The sequence below is a fragment of the Diadema setosum genome, chromosome 3, assembly GCF_964275005.1.
Source record: "Diadema setosum chromosome 3, eeDiaSeto1, whole genome shotgun sequence".
NCBI classification, from domain to species: Eukaryota; Metazoa; Echinodermata; class Echinoidea; order Diadematoida; family Diadematidae; genus Diadema; species Diadema setosum.
In genome coordinates this window covers 17893824-17910840 of record NC_092687.1, presented here as the reverse complement: position 1 = coordinate 17910840, position 17017 = coordinate 17893824, and the positions used below count along the sequence as shown (strand labels likewise).

The following is a 17017-nucleotide window of genomic DNA, read 5'->3' as shown; positions in this document are numbered from 1 at the left end:
GCTAGGATGACCCATTTCACTTATCTTCAGTCCTCACGCAAAGTCAGTGTGTGTGAATTTATGTTCGTTTTGAGGTGCACGGTCACATATAATATATTTTGTGTATGATCGTCTTTTTGCCACCTTGTATAGTCCTCAAAGCGCTCGGTAACATATCTGTAGGGGAGAGCGGGGTGAGTTGGGACGCGGGTCAAGTGGGACACGTTCTCTGAATCAAAAACTGTTCAACCAATCAGCGATTGGCTTATATCTACGATATGTCCCTAGCAACCATACATCACACTAAGAGAGCCATGCAGTTCGGCAAATTCTAAGTATGTATAAATTGCTATTGAAAAAAATTTCCCCAAAATATGACACTTTTTTGAAATCAGGTTAATTAACCTGACCAGTGTGTCTTTGTATTAATGATTTCAAGGGCACAATTGAAGCTGGTTGTGAGCCTTATTGATATGCAACTAATATAACTACAAGGCCTACATATTTATGTATATGCCATGTGAGGGACAGTTGGGACAACGTGTCCAATTTGTCCCTCATAGTAGCATTACATGTAAAACAGTTCAGATTTTCAAACATATTGTTCAAACTTGTTTTGTTGAAATAAAGATAATTTTAAAGCATGTTTGACTGTTTTCATTACCAATGTTTCGTTACGCCTTCCAACTTTGACATTTCCGACATTTCTATAGGATGTCATACTTTACCAACACCGTCCCATTTCTCCCTTGCCGTTGTCCCACTTGACCAACGGGCGGGTCAACTTCTCCCCCAAGATAAGGTTTTTTCTTTTTATTAACTGCCGAAAATTGAGAACAGTGCCACTCCAGTTTATAGCTCTTTATGTAACCTACCATATGAACCTTCATGCAAGCCCGAAAGGAAATGTAATCATCTCTTCTATAAAAAGATATAAGAAGAAAATTGGCGAATTTGAAATAATGTCCCACTTCTCCCCGCTCTCCCCTACCTTGGATAATCGAAAGTAACATAAACCAATATTACTCTAAACCCTTTCCATACCTAATTCTGAAATACCTATAGACTTAATACGCAGTCCATCAAGTTCCCGTGGGAAACGGGTTGATTGAGCATTGTGAGAATTAATTTCTTAAAAAAATTATGTGAGATCATCTGTTGTACGCATATCAACATGAATTTGATTTCTTTCAGGTGGTTGCAGACCGCACCACTACAGCATATGTTTTGTTAAATTGTAGGGTTGGGGGTACCACCTATCGTCACCCTAAGGATCTGTAGCTTGTTTATTCTAAAAATATAACACAAATTCGCCTAATTCTTACCTCAAATATGCCATAAATACTGCAGTTTTGAATGTCGTGACCGTCTCGTTGATTATGAATCTCCGTTTTAAAATAGCGCAATTTTAGTGCTTGCGTTCAGTTTTCTTCGCGCAGCTAAAAAGGGTACCTTGCGATCGGCACCCCCTCCCCTCCATAGGTAATACACGTGAATTTCACAGCATAGGTAATACACGTGAATTTCACAGCATATAGGCAATACACGTGAATTTCACAGCCATGCGTCATTACTGAGCGGATGTGTAATTTTTACCTTGGTTTGTTTGAGTTTGATTTTCGTTTCTTCGTTTTTATTGTCTTTATAGCTAATGACACTTAATCCCGCGCGTACCTTTTCGTTCTATACGCAAACAGCCATGATACGCAGGGTGCCGATGGGAAGGTACCCTGCCGATAGGTGGTATGGTAGGTGTTCAACACACCGACCGGGTCTATATCGACCGACCGCGCACTATAATGGCATTGCGCGTACAGAAAGAAAATGTACGCATGGGACTACGCGCAACGGTGTTCGATTCTTCACTGGGCTACGCTATCGAGTAAAATGAGGCGAAAATAAATAAGTATTCCCTCTAAATTACCGAAATTTAGCAAAATCGAATAAGATTTATCCTGTAACTACATATAACTAGGCCTACCTTTGCTGACTCGTTGTTAGATGTAGAGTATCCTTCCGTAATAAATTTGACGATTTTGACCGCAAAATTGTCACCCCCCGCTTGTACGATCGTGCACACACATTATACATGCCCATGACATAATTATTTTGTCGCCCGCTACGACCGTACGAGTTGAAGCAGAAACGAGAAATGAATGTGAAAAAAACCCGACTCATCTAATTCATTTCAATTACGATGAAAAGTTTCCTAATGAAAATCAATTCTAATTCATCAAAAGTCCTTCAAAAGTAATATCGAAGGATTGAAAATATATTCAAATATTATTGGGAAAAAAATGACGGCTAGAAAAAAACAGCGGCCTGTCGAAAAAAAAAAACACGCATTTTAAGTGCCCTTTATACGTAGGCCTATATGTCAGGGTGGTCGGTTGATATGAGCAGGGCAACTGAGTGCGGAAAAAATGACACCCCACGCGTTCGAAGCCGCCATCTAGAGCGCGTACCTCAGATCGCATTTTCAGTGCGCGCTTGTAAATTCGGAGTATTTTCTCCACACGTGAGTAAAATTTCAGGCAAATTGTGAGATTTTTCACGTTTCTATTGATAAAAACGTTAGGTGGCCGGTATTATGAACACCCAACCATACCCCTACCATACTCTTAAAAAAATTGATGTACATAACTAATTACTTTTCCTTAGAATCAACGTCTAAATCAAAGACGCTTAAAAGCCCAAACAAAGTTCTGGTACCCGTACGCCTGACAAAGTTGTCAAACTTCCAAATGTGAACGTATGCCTAGGAAATGTGCGGAATAACGGCTCCTTAACGCTGTAATAACAACAAGATATTCAATGGGTAACAACGAAAATGCGAAATATTAACCACAAAGGTTCAGTCTCAGAACTTACCCGAACGGGGTCAGGCTAAACTCGGACTCGGGGATAACTCGGCCTCGCTTTGACGACGGCGGGATGAGTTGTATTGCCTTATTGGTTGTCCCTTTGGATTGTGCAGTGTTGTACTATGGGAGCGGCCTATGAAACGCCATTAGGGAAACAATACAAATTTCATTTCACTCCAGCCAATATTCATTTCACTTTTGACTAATACATTTCACTCACCAACATTTATTTAACTTTTTACAAAAATACATTTCACTTTTAAATAAAAATTCAATTCACTTTTCACAAAAATACATTTCACTTTGAAATAAAAATTCATTTCACTTTTCACAAAAATACATTTCACTTTGAAATAAAAATTCATTTCACTTTTCACAAAAATACATTTCACTTTTAAATAAAAATTCCTTTCACTCTTCACAAAAATGCATTTCACTTTTCAAGAAAAAAAGCATTTCATTTTTCCGTTAAAAAAAAAATCATTTCACTTTGGCTTACCATATCACTGTGACGAAACCATTTCACTGCGCTAAAACCATTTCACTCTGATAAAACCATTTCACTCTTATAAAAAAAAATACAAGTGTACGTTCCTCTTTTTTTCCCGGCCAAAAGGTGGCGCCAGTCTGAGAGGAGTCATAGTGCCATGGCACTTTGTTAGCACTGAGCTAAGGTGAGTGGCCGGCCAGCCGGCCGGCTGGCTATGCAGTACCTAGATTTAGCGCGCTACGCCGGCGCGGCAGCGTAGACGCGAGGCGAGCAAGCAGTCGACGGCCCTCGCCTCGGCCTCACCCACATGCACGCTCGTGCCGTTACATGCATACTACATCGAGAATTGAATCTACGCCTGACTTGCTGAATAACGCATGCATCTTGAACTGGAATAGAGGGTTCGAGTTATCGCAATACACATTTTCAAAGGTGGGTACCGTACGGTATGGGTACGTTTGAGACCCGTAACTTGGGGGGGGGGGTGGGTTCAGGGGGTTCGAACGAAACCCCCCCCCCCCCCCCCGCGCTAGCGAGCAGGGTCCGCTTGAACAAAAAAACAAAACAAAACAAAAACACCAAAACGAGAAAACTTCTTCCAGGGCAAAGCTCCAAATACGACAGAAGAATGATTTTTAAAGATAAAACAACAACAACCACAATAAAACAAAAACAAAAACAAAAAGCCAGCATGACCCAAACTCAACTAACGTCTCTTGCACTTCTCCATATTCACTACCGCAAAGTGATCAACGTGGAAGAGGTGGTTGATATCTTCAGCAACACAAATCGAAGGATGATGCTGAACTTGGTATAAATAATATAGGTATAAGAACAAGGGTGCCGGAAGCGGGGGAGGGGTAGGGGTTGCAGGGGTGGCACTTGCTTGCCCCCCCCCCCCCCAAAAAAAAAAATAAAAAAATAAAAAAAAATAAAAGAAATAAAATAATATATATATATATGTATATATATATATATATATATATATATTTCCTTTTTTTTTGGGGGGGGGGGGGCAAAACGGCTTTGCCCCCTCCCCCCAAGTGCTCCTTGTAACAAATAATTAATCAATTATTTAAAGACGAATATGAACAATAAAGGCACTTTTCTAATGCTAGACTTTAGAGTTTTTTCTTTTCCGAACTAAAAAGTATTAGGCCTAGAGAATATCTATTTTTGATACACCCCTACTAGATTCAATGTGCATCTCACACGTATTGTTAGCGCTAGTTAGTATAGTATTGTCAATTAGAATGTAACAAGTTAGTCGTACTCGTAGAACTATAGGTTCTAGTAGCTCGAATCTAACGTTAAAAAGTATTAACGTTAGGCCTAGATTTCTAGAGAATATGAGAACGGTTACTAAATACCAGATCTAGTGTTAGTTTATGCAACAGGGCCCGGGTGTCTCAGCCGACCCCCCTCCCCTCTTCCCCACCCTCTTCCGCCCTCTTTAGCCAATGGGCGTGTCGTACTGAGTGAGCGAATGCTTGCTTATAATGTCAAGTCCGCGATAAACATGTTGCCCGTGAGGAGGGGGGGGGGGGGGTAGGCTGAGACACCACAAAATGGGCTTCACAATGGCTGCGCCCAGTGCCGTATATTAAGAGAGTCTGGCCAACTCGGTTTTTAGCCTATGTGTTTTGAAGCCTGTGATTGGTCAAAAGCCAATCCCGTGATCTACAGGCGCCATGTCGTTACTGAAGTGCGCTCATACGCAGTGCGCATTGTTAACTACCCCTTATTTGGCTTGGTTATTTTGTTACGTCTGAGCGTACACGCTAACCCTGTAACGCGTAATACGCGCGGTAACGACATGGCGTCCAAATTAGCAGTTGGCCAGACTCTTCTCTTTATTAGGGAGCTTTAGATTTTAGACGCGCGGACGTTCAAAGAGAAAAAAAAACATGATCTGAGCGTGCGTAGTAACTTTATCCGCGCTACTGCGGACGCTCAGATCATGTTTTTTTCTCTTTGAACGTCCGCGCGTCTAAAATCTAAAGCTCACTATTGACCGATTCTGTGACGCGCTATGTGTATTTTTGGCATGGGCAGCGCCATAGTGGGTGTATCAGCCGACCCCCCCCCCCTCCGCACTCCCCCACCCCTCTCCCTACATTAGCACGCGCGCAGAATGAAACACTGCTTTAGCCAATGGGCGTCTCGTACTGAGTGCGCGAATGCTTGCTTAGTGCGCGAACCTTTGTTACAAGTGCGCGATAAACATGTTGCCCCGGGGTGGGGGAGAGCAAAGGGGTCGGCTGATACCCCCACTATGGCTGCGCCCTGTGCCGTAAGACGTCTGCTGCCCTCAACGAACCCGAATCGGTCAACATACGGCACTGGCTGCGCCCACAGAACTATATAGGTAGAATGATCAAGTGGGCTCTGAAAGCATAGCCAGCGCACGCAATCTCCGCCATTTTGGTTAGTCTTTTGTTACGTCACGGCTTGCGTGCGCAAAACAGAGTTTGCAGAGTTGCAGCATAGCGCAGGCCTACGCTGACTTTTTTTTTTTCTTTTTTACCCCCCGGCCACCTGTTCATCGCAAGCCGTGACGTAACAAAAGACTAATCAAAATGGCGGCATGTAATGTGCGCGCAACTGGCTATGAAGCTACGCGTGGGTTGTGAATGGGCTTGATCAATCTACCTATTTATATCTGTGGCTGCGCCCAGTGCCACAAGTTGTTTGCTGCCCTCAACGAACCCGAATCGGTCAATAGGCTCGAGGATCGCGCGCTGTCCATTTGTTTTGTACAGGATTATTAACACGCACTTTCCTGTCTGTTCAGTTAGGACTGGTTTGGTTCTACTAGAACATGGCGATCACGAACTGCGTGTAAATTGTCTGAAATAGGGTCGAGCTTTTCCTAAGACCGAGTTAGTCTGAAGCCTTCTGGAATAAAAGTCGGTTTTCCGAGTTTTATTATTTTTCTCAAAATACTCCAAAACGACTCATCATCCGGCAAACCGCGTCAGCCAGGTAAGTTTCTTTGTAGACTCTTTCGATATATTGCAAGCAAATATGAAATGATGCCAGACGGGTTCTCAAGCCTTTACCAGAACTTTGTTTTCACTTTAACTGTTTTACATTTCTTCCCAAGAACTGTAAGGAACTGGAATTCCCTGTCGCCAGAAATTGTTTCAGCGCCATCTGTGGTATCATTTCGAAACCGTCTAACGGTTGATCACAGTGGCTAGTTATTTTCGTCAAATTTTCTATGTGCTTGTAAATATCTGTAAATAAATTGTATTATGTAAATAGCACCAGTATGCAAATCAGAAGAAGAAAAAGGCAGGAAAGTGCGCGCTAATCCTGTACAAAACAAATGGACAGCGCGCGCTCCTCAAGCGTATTACGCACATCACCACTGAAAGACGCTTGATGAACAGCAACACCTTCAAAAGTGAGGTTCACACCTAGGTCCCTTTACCTTAAAGTTTTCTAAACCTCGAGGTTTTGTAAACTACGAGGCACTAAACTCCAAGTTAGCGTAGATGTAGACACATGGGCCCGAATTCACAAAGGTGGTTTCAAATGAAACTACGGTTTCTAGAAACCATGGTTTTTAGAAACCGTGGTTTCGAGTCTGCGATTCACAAACAGTGGACTCAAAAAACCACGGTTTCATTTGAGTCCACGGTTTGGAACCATGGTTTCAACAGTGGACTCAAATGAAACCGTGGTTTCAACAGTGGACTCAAATGAAACCGTGGTTTCAACAGTGGACTTGACCTCAGAAAAGGGATTTCCCCTATTTAATACTACACTGAGCATGCTCAGTACAGTACACACCTAGCATTGTGTTGTTGTTGTTTTTTTTAACATGAAAAACATTAAAACATGAAAAACATATCTCCTTCCCCTGTATGCTGTTGCTGAGTCTTATGTATGTTCAATGCAATGCAAATACATGTACACACACACACACACACACTGACAGAGAGAGAGGGAGAGAGAGAAAGACACACACACACACACACACACACACACACACATTGGATGGAAACTACTGACCCTGACCTGGATGACCACACTCACGTTGCAGGAAGGATTCAACGTTCATTTGATGAAAATTGGTTTTCAAATGGCCGAGATATCAAAAAAGCGATAATAATAAAGGTGATAGACCACGCCTTTTATTAGGATCTCTTTGTTTCACCTTGTTTTTGGATATCTCAATCATTTCAAAACCGATTTTCATCAAATAAACTTTTCATTCCCCTTAGAATTATATGCTCTTTGACATCTCATAGAGTGGTTTCTGAATATCTTTCAAACATTAAAAGCTAAATCCTCACCTCAAACAGAACTGTACAGTCAGGTTAATATACAAATTATGTAATTACAATTAAAAATACATCAGACATGGTCTCACAAAGTATGCACATAGTATGTACTGTAAAACAGTTCAGTCATAAATGACGATTTTTAATCACCGGCCATCCAATGGCCTGACAATGTACTTTACAAATTTGCAAGTACATGTATGACTCGCGTGACAGTAACAGTGTATACCTTTGTATTCATTCATATCCATTTGCTTAAATGATAGAAACAATGCTACTACAGTGTATTAGGATCATTTCACTGGTACTTATGAACGTACATGAAGTTATCAAATTGCAGAAAATATTGTGCAGCTGATGGATTATGATGACTCTTACAAAAAAAAAACAAAAAAAAAAAACAAGGTTTAACAATGTCGACCACATGTAAACTCTGCGAAAAATAACAAAGTTGTCAAACACAAAAGTACTGCATGTACATGACTTTATTTATCGCTATACATGTGAGATGTTAAGAGAGTAAAGACTCCCCGAGCCTACTTGAGATGTTGGATTTTAAGTAACTTGTCTCAGTTCCAGCAGGATAGTTTTGTTCAACCTTCCTGTGAACATCATTATCATATTCAGCCCATCCTCCTCTTGGCCCCCAAACGATACATAACACAATGTATCAAGTATCCCTGTTTCCCTAACAATATGAGTGGGCCACTAAAATCCTTCAGTTTTGGACACGTGACATTTTGATAGACACCCAGACTGACTACAAGTGCCCAACCACCTGTCTTCGTATACCGGGTAGCCCTGAATAAGGCCAACAACAGTTTGTCCAGAGTAGCCACAATTAAGATAGTAAGATTACCACTTATCAAGCCTGGTATAATGTTTCCCTTGTCCAATGGTCAGTCCAGATGAGAAGGTGGTAACTGTGGGAATACAGTTCCTCAGCATTATCAAATGACCACAGCTTCCCTTTTTACATAACCTCCTGTCAAAAATATTTTCTGCTCACATGTATGTCAGGACATTCTTAATTAATTTACCTTATCTAAAGTCTTGTATATTGTCCAGACCTAAATAATTCTATTGTTCATTCCCAATGTTTAACTGTATGGTTTTTACCTTCTGAGCAGTCACAAGTATATGGTATGATCACATAATTTTTGATTAGTGACAAATCCTTATTACCAACAACATAATAATGTACTTTGTCAGAATGGCATTACAATGTACAGTACGTTAGCCATGTTCGGTAGTTTTATCCTCTACTACACTAGTAATGTGTTAAATATTTAGAAATATACTAGAAATGCAAGACAGTGAGATGGACAATACATGAACATGCAAATATAGTATCTGCCAACTTTCCTGAACTACATGTAGTACAGAATAAATCCTGATAGAAAGGCATTATTATAAAGAGAGAGATGACTGTCAGTGTCCCCGGATTTAATCAACTGTAGCCATCTGAGATTTTTCTTATGCCAATGAAATGTGGAGCGATTCTGTGGCTTATTCAAGCTTAGGAGACACTTTCTGGGATATTTGGATAGACAGTCTAGCATTCTCTATCTGAGGTGGCTTTTGATGAATTGTGTGATTTTATCAATTTCCAAAGTCATAAGCCACTTATACGTATACAGGATTATTGTCACTTTTTGACACGTCTTGGCACCTGGCAAGAATTGTCAATGAGAGTAAACTTCAGTTCGATCTAACCAATCACCTTCAGCCTTTACATGACATTGCAATGTTCATGTCTATTCATAGTTTACTATTTTTGACAATTTCACTAAGAATGTGTGAAAGGGATGATACAGTATTGATGGAGATGAAAATTAGGCTTTAACTTTTTTTTTTTTGCGAGATACCAAGAAAACACTTACGAAATAGTACAGAGCATACCATTTTAAGAGGAAATCAAAGTTTACTTGACAAAAATCGGGTTTGGAATAGCTGAAACATCAAAAAACAAAGTAAAACAAAACGATCATAATAAAATGTAGGTCCCACACTTTATTAGGATCACTCTGTTTTGGATATCTTGGCCATTTCAAAACCAATTTTCATCAAAGAAACATTGAATCCCTCTTGGAATTGTATGCTCTTTCATATTTCATAAGAGGTGTCTCACTATCTCCCCCCCCCCCAAAAAAAAAAAAAATAATAAAAAACCTGAAGTTAAAGGGACATATTCCAGACAATTTTCATAATTTCGCATCATGTAGTACATAAATCGACTACTCAGTACTCCATGTATAGATTTGTGGAATTTGTTGTGGTTCTTGAGCAGAGAAACAATACTTTGAGAAACCTTAAACAGATTACACTGAACAAGGATGATGACATAGGAGGTTGACACATGGGGTGTTTCAGAAATGTAGCAGTGTAATTCCATTACAATACCGCTTGATTGCGAGTTCACCTGTGAATTATCTATGAATGCCTTCTCCTTTTGTTCTGCTTCCTTGAGCCCTAACTCATGCATTCTTATGGTGATTCTGCCATGTCATCATCCTTGTTCATTGCAATTTGTTCTAAATTTTGAAAATATTCTTGTTCTTCATCCCAATTATCACAAATTCTAAAACTCTGTCCTCAGTATTACTAATTTATAGTTGTTCAAATGTAAAAATCTGAAAATCATCCGGAGGTCTCCTTTAAGCCTCCACCAAAACTATATGATCCCTTTAAATGTAAGTGATGTACACTGTACACTTTAAGATTCTTTAACTCAACATTAATTCAATGGGGTCTACATGTATATCCACTGTTTGTATATATGCATATACTTTTTGGGGATAAAGTAAACCAGTTGAATAGAAAAGGGTAACAATTTATTTGACAGCATGTATTCGATGATCAAACAACATGCTTCATTGTTAATAAGCCATGATTACATTTCTAGTGATATTTATATTTGTTTAGTGAGACAGAGGACTAACAAAATATTATTGTTGCCATTTCATACAATAGCGTAGTGTCTTACGATAGTCGTAATACAGTAACAAAGAAGTTCGGATGATGAGACTCATGACCTGAAATAATATGAAATTATTGTAATGCAATGTCTTTAAATGAGATGTCATTTTCTCTACATTTAGATATATCTATTTAATCACATTTACATTCTATAAAGCAATAAATGTTAGACATTTTACTGCTGATATATGAATTGCCATTCATCAAAAATTGACGAGAAAAGAAAGAGAAGTATATGATATGCAAATAAATTTCACTTGCAGAGAGGGCAATCATTCAAGTGAAATATGGTTCTCAATCATTTTTGCAGTGTATGACCACAGAGGGAAAAATGCCATTGATATTTTATTTGAGTATGTAACGAGTACAGCTAATATGATTCCGCCAACTAATTCTTGCCAGTGGATGCATTAAACAAGAGGATTACAGTATTATACTGACGGGATATTTACATTGATCGAATACCTGTTCTTCCTGTTAAGGAAGTACAGGGCTTGTTCCCTACCAGGACTCCTTATTGAGACATGAGTCCTATCGATAGCACCTATGACTCCTGGATAGCGGCAGTACTCATAGAATCTCTGCTGGGTAGATTCAATCTCTTCTCTCGTAGTTGGAAACCTGATGAATTCTCTCTTCCTCCTTGCGATGGCTTCAAAAACGTCTCTGATGACTCTGCAAACAGACCACTGTGACATTGATGCCTCGTCCCCATGCATCCGCTGGAATGAATCTGAATAAAAATATGAAACCACTTAAATAGATTTTTGCGTGGATAATCCTTTATCAAATGCAATTGTACACATTTGATTAAAGTACAAAGAAATATATAATTTGATTTAAGCCTGTGAAAATGACTGATCCTACTCCCATAGAAATAAGTTCCAAATGCAACAATTTCCCATGTAAACTGGAGTATCCCCCCCCCTCCCCCCACAACAACAAAAATGGTACAAAATGATACGAAGAAAAATGTTTGGCAGCTCTGTTAAATCACTGCTATGAGGAAAACAATTAAAAGTCTAAATAAAAGAAAAGCTGAGCAAAACTAACATTAAGAGAGAGTATGCAGATCTAGTGCTCACCAGGGTACACATAATCTCCTGTATTACTAACCTTTAGGGAACCTCCAGCTCCCTCCCATTATGGATGGTCCCACAGAGTTTGGTTATAAATCCCCTCACTACTCAAAACAACAATATGAACAAGAACAAGAACAAGAACAAGAACAACCGCAACAACAAAAGGACAAACATATAAAATGCAATTTGTAAAATTTAATGAGCAAAAATGTATTAACTTACCAACGGCATAAAAGTAGAGAGTGGTCAACACCTGCACATGAACAGGTAGTGCATCATTCCAATCTGTGTCCCTCCTCAGATCACCTCCAAGCATATTGATGAGGTGGAGTGCAGAGTATCTTTTGAAAATCTGTAGCTCACTTGAAAAGCTTCATCCTCATACAGTTCAAATGGATTCCGCCTGTCAGCCAATCCTCTTCAAGGCCTTTCAGCTCTCTAGGAATGTACGGAGGAATAATTTGGACAATAATATACATGTAGTTAGAAAATATGTGGTAAAACAAAATGATTCTCCTTGTTGGTCATAAAACATATTCAATAATGAGGTTTATGAAACGAATATCTACTATTCTGTTAACATTTCCTTGGTGCTGTTCACCTCAGCTCTACCCAAGAATGATAGCAGGGTCGATACAAACAACTCCTTGGGAGTGAGCATTTCTTCTACTATCCTCATGATCAGTCAATACTTGGTGTTATTTCATCTTAATGAAAAAAAAACAACTTAAAGGTGAACAAGAGTATTGGGGAGAACATTACTGTTATATGCTTAAAACAGTAATGTGCCGCTTAATTGTCCATCTAATTCACTTTCATAGGACGACAAAATAAAAATGAAATACACAAAGACAATAAATCGTCGTCACTATAATGTCAGTTTTGTCAACTGTCAACTGGTGATTATCATGAATATCTTGAGCCAAATGATCAGTTGTAAAGTACTTGCATAGTCCAGTCAGTAGAATACACAGAATTAAATAGGTGATCTTTAAAATGTCATTATTGTTAATGCCCACTACTCTAATTTGCCATACATTCAACTTGAATATAAGAAGCACCACTGCATGCTGATGTACAGGTGTACATGTGTAATTTGGAAGAATGATAATTTAGTAAGATTATAAATGTATGTCAACTTTAGCAGTGGCCCAGTTGCCACTGGCAAAACAAACGTTTTCTCGAGCACCAAAAACTGAGCCCTTTGTAGCCTGGTTGGCCACTCATAACAGTCATAGCAATGTTTCCTGATTAAATTTATTCATGAAAGTCAGAAATTTGTGCTTACATTCTGTATTGCAATTGTATCCGAAATTGAATCTGCCCACCAATCATCTTGGTTAAGTGGCCCAGCTGGCCACCTGAAAAATAAGTTCAGCCATGTATGTCTTACTCATTTTAAGTGAATAATCACTTTGAAGAAGCCATGTTGTCCTATTTCCATGCTTTATCGTACAAAGGAAAACATTGAATGTTATATCAAGGCAAGCACCAAAAAATGAAACAAAATAATACCTTTCGGTCTTTGGAGTATAGCTGGAGATGTCTCAAATGGTTGCGCAGCCATTTTTGGTGTTTCCTTCATTTGGTACAAAAAGGACAAAGATCTTAACTGCATTGAAGAGATTGATTCAGACTATCAAGTTTTATGACATTTTCAACAACAAAGACCTGCGAACAACAAATGAATAATGAATTTAGAGATTCAGCCATGTTGATGCATTTTTCTTTTGCAAGTAAATTATTTGGGAATTTTAAACTTCAAGATGATTTAATGAAATCATTAGAAGTAAAAGAGAAGTTGTGACATCTTGACAATATTTGAATTAGTATACATAAAAAGAGCTTGTGGGTCTAGCGCCCATACTAGCACAGCATGTAGTATTGCCAGATTTGGGGCATTTTTGCAAATTAAACAAAAGATGCTACCCTGGAGCACCCTGGGGAGCTACACTCACCATATGTACATTTTTAACTCTCCACCCCTTACAGATTTCCCTCCAAGTTTGGTTAAAATCTGCTTGTCAGTTGTTAAGATGGGAATGGTGAGCGATCGCTAGAGCTCACTTGAGCTATTTGGCTCAGGTGAGCTGAAAACACTAATCAGAAAAATGGAGATGGTCAGTGCCAAATTTGGTAAAAATCTTTCCAATTGTTTTCAAGAAGATGGCATTGCAGAAAGGATGTTGTTGCCGCCCCAGGGCCCCTCTTAAGAGTATTCCATTTGTACAATACTCCCTCTCCCCATAGATGCTTACCAATTTTGCCATTTACACAGACCCACATTTTTTTTTAAACAGTAATAATCTGCTTATTTACTCATCTGATTTCTTCAAATATTTTAAAGTTCCATATCTTTTCTTTCTTTTTTTTTCATTCTCTAATACACTTTTATCATGGTGGATTCTAGTTTAAGGCTCACGATCACCCATGCAATAATGAATCTGTTTCCAAATTTCATTTATGAGCTACCACAGTGGAATCTTACAATGCAATGATGAACACTAGCTGACCAGACGCTGTTTATACGCTATGCGAACCCACGTACGTACAGCGACTGGGCTGTGTATAGTTAGATGAACACATAACTTTCTCACAGGGTACTGTAGTAAGTTCAAGCTTGTAATTATGATTAATAAAATCTCCACAAGTCATGTTTTTTAAACTAAAGCAAGTATTCCACATTTTTAATTCCTCCCCAACTTGTGTATTTACGAAAGGATTCTACTTACGGTTTTGTTCTTTACAGCAAAACCAGGTTTCCTGTTGATGGCAGTCAAAGGATGTGTCTACTGCAACAGATAAATCACATAAAAAAGGAATGTCATCCATCTAAATTTTGATAAGTAACTCAATCATTTTCAAAGCAGGATCATGTCAATAATCATATCGAAGAATAAATCGTCGGCTGGCCAATATAATTGGTAAACACACATCACTACATTACATACCTTCACACATCAGTCACTTGTTTTCCGCATACAATTTGACAATTCTCGAGCAGAAGCTGTTATGATTGAACAATTGGTTAACCACTTGTTAATGTAGTGTTGTACATCATTTCCGCATACGATGTGTTTCGCAAATTTCACAATACACGTCTACGTTCCTTCGAAGCTCCGTTGTTGGCAGACAAACAGAGCTTCGATATCGGAGTTACCCTGTAGTGTTAGCAAAGTAGGCCTACTTGTATATCAAATAATGATATTGCTACTTGTCTTGTATGCTAGCTTTTACTACGTAACAAGACATCAGCGAGTTGCGACAGATAAAAACGATGGACTTTTACGGTGGCTTACGAAAACACCAATCAAACATTAAAATGACCCAATACTAAAAATTATAGACTAGTCAGCGCAGTGGGACTAGCGCGACAAACGCACCTTGTAGGACCTAGACTAACTGCGACCAGCAGCCCCATACGCATAGCGTAACGCTATGCGTATGGGGCTGCTGGTCGCAGTTAGACCTAACGACACGTGTTAGACCTAGGCCTAATAATCTATCATATACTTAGTACTACAGGATGTTGGTACTCACCAGCAAAAGGTTGCAAATTGCTGTAAAAACAGTATACGGTTCTCTTCTATTGAGGAGACACTGTTCGCGAACGATTGCTCATGTTGCTGCCTTCTTGGACTCTTGGAGGACCGTATCCTATCTTTACGGCAGTTTACAAACTTTTGCTGGTGAGTACCAACGTCTTAATAGCAAGACGTGTTTGTCACACTTTTCCCATTGAATGTTTTGGTAATGTTTAATATTACTAACAGAGAACTAGACTCTAGAGTTCTAGTTTCTAATATTTATAAGGTCATTTCAACGTTAGATTATAATGTTCGATTGTGTAGTTTGTAAGCCATTGTAAGAGTTCATCGTTTTTATACGCCCGGACTCGCTGCGGAAAGATCCTTGGGACAGCCACCCCAATTATATTAGTAGTAGGCCTAACATAAGATAGGTCCTACTAACGTAACAGTAGGTCTAGAATCTTAATTCTAGGCCTAGGGCTAGATCTACTAGATCCTAGTAGACCCTCTACTAACACTAGTAACAGTAACACCGTTAGATTTCTACTAGCCCGACAAGATGCTGTTAGTACGCTGTTACAGCGACTGCGCTGTGTATAGTAGTTAGTCTACTACGTTACGTACTAGGCCCTAGTAGTAATCTAGTACTAGTAGACAGTGAGTCAGTGCAGCTAAATCTAGATCCTATACAAGTTACAACTCTACCTAGCCTAACCTTGGCCTTGCTTGCGATACACACGGATGCACACACGCACTCACTTTTATGGGTGGCTGTCCCAAAAGGAACTCTTGCCAAACTGAACAAAGGTCTAACATAACCCCGGGTGCTCCTTGGAATTGTACACAGTTATCAAAGGCCTAGACCACGTCTAGTCCTATACAGTACTGTCCAATGCTTCGCGTTGCGTGGGGCTGGTCGCAGTTCTAGACTAACTGTTAGGTCCGAAGTTTTTAAATGTTAAGGATACGTACTCTTCCTAGAGAACTCACACTTCACTGGTTACCTAGACCTGGCTAGGTCTCTCGTTTCAGACTGATCCTAGATCCTCTACGGCTACGCTTTAGATCTATACTAGGCCCTAATTACTATTTTGGAATGGTGTATAGGAAGATCAAACTTTTTCTTCAATTCTAGCCAGTTTTGTGTGCCTGCCTGACCATGAGCAGGTAAAGAATAGAGAGAACTGGCAGAGCTCAAGGAGTCAAGCAAGGTCACAAGGAGAAGGATGTGTGGTATGGTAGCTCGCCGCTATCTATGTGCGAGAGGGAGACACAAAAATATACGTGTAGGACTACACAAAACCTGCTGACGATAACGCATCTCTATATCAAATCCCGTGTTCTGCTAGGTAGCATTGCATGCATTTTATACCATCAATCTAAAATTTTCTTCACAAATAAAAACAATGGATGATAGCGTAAAACACTTCTCATCACTATAAATGGATAAATTACTCACGATTTTCTGAAAGTTGGAGCGAACCCTAGTAACTCTCTAACCATCAATAACTCTTTATTCTCTTGCCGAGTGATTCAAGAATTGCCGCGCCGACCACCTCGTCTGCAAAAGTAGGTCCCGAAATGCTGCTCTGTGATTGGTTAAAACCACGGTTTCAGTTGAGTCCACTGTTTCAGACCACCCCAAACAGTTGACTCAAAATCGTGACGTAGAAGACTGCGGAGAAACCATGGTTTCTGCCGAAACCACCTTTGTGAATCGCAAGTTGAAACCATGGTTTCAAATCTGCGGTTTGAAACCGTGGTTTCGAGCGAAACCACCTTTGTGAATTCGGGCCATGTA

The 17017-nt window shown here is 39.5% G+C and overlaps 1 long non-coding RNA gene across 1 annotated transcript; it reads right to left on the bottom strand.

Moving 5' to 3' along the window:
* Positions 1-13201: 13201 nt before the first annotated feature.
* Positions 13202-16692, bottom strand: LOC140226233 (uncharacterized). The gene is made up of 3 exons (XR_011900917.1): positions 16676-16692; positions 14419-14478; positions 13202-13265 (listed from the first exon to the last, which is right to left on the bottom strand). It is a non-coding gene; the product is annotated as an uncharacterized lncRNA (long non-coding RNA).
* Between the last annotated feature and the right edge of the window lie 325 nt (positions 16693-17017).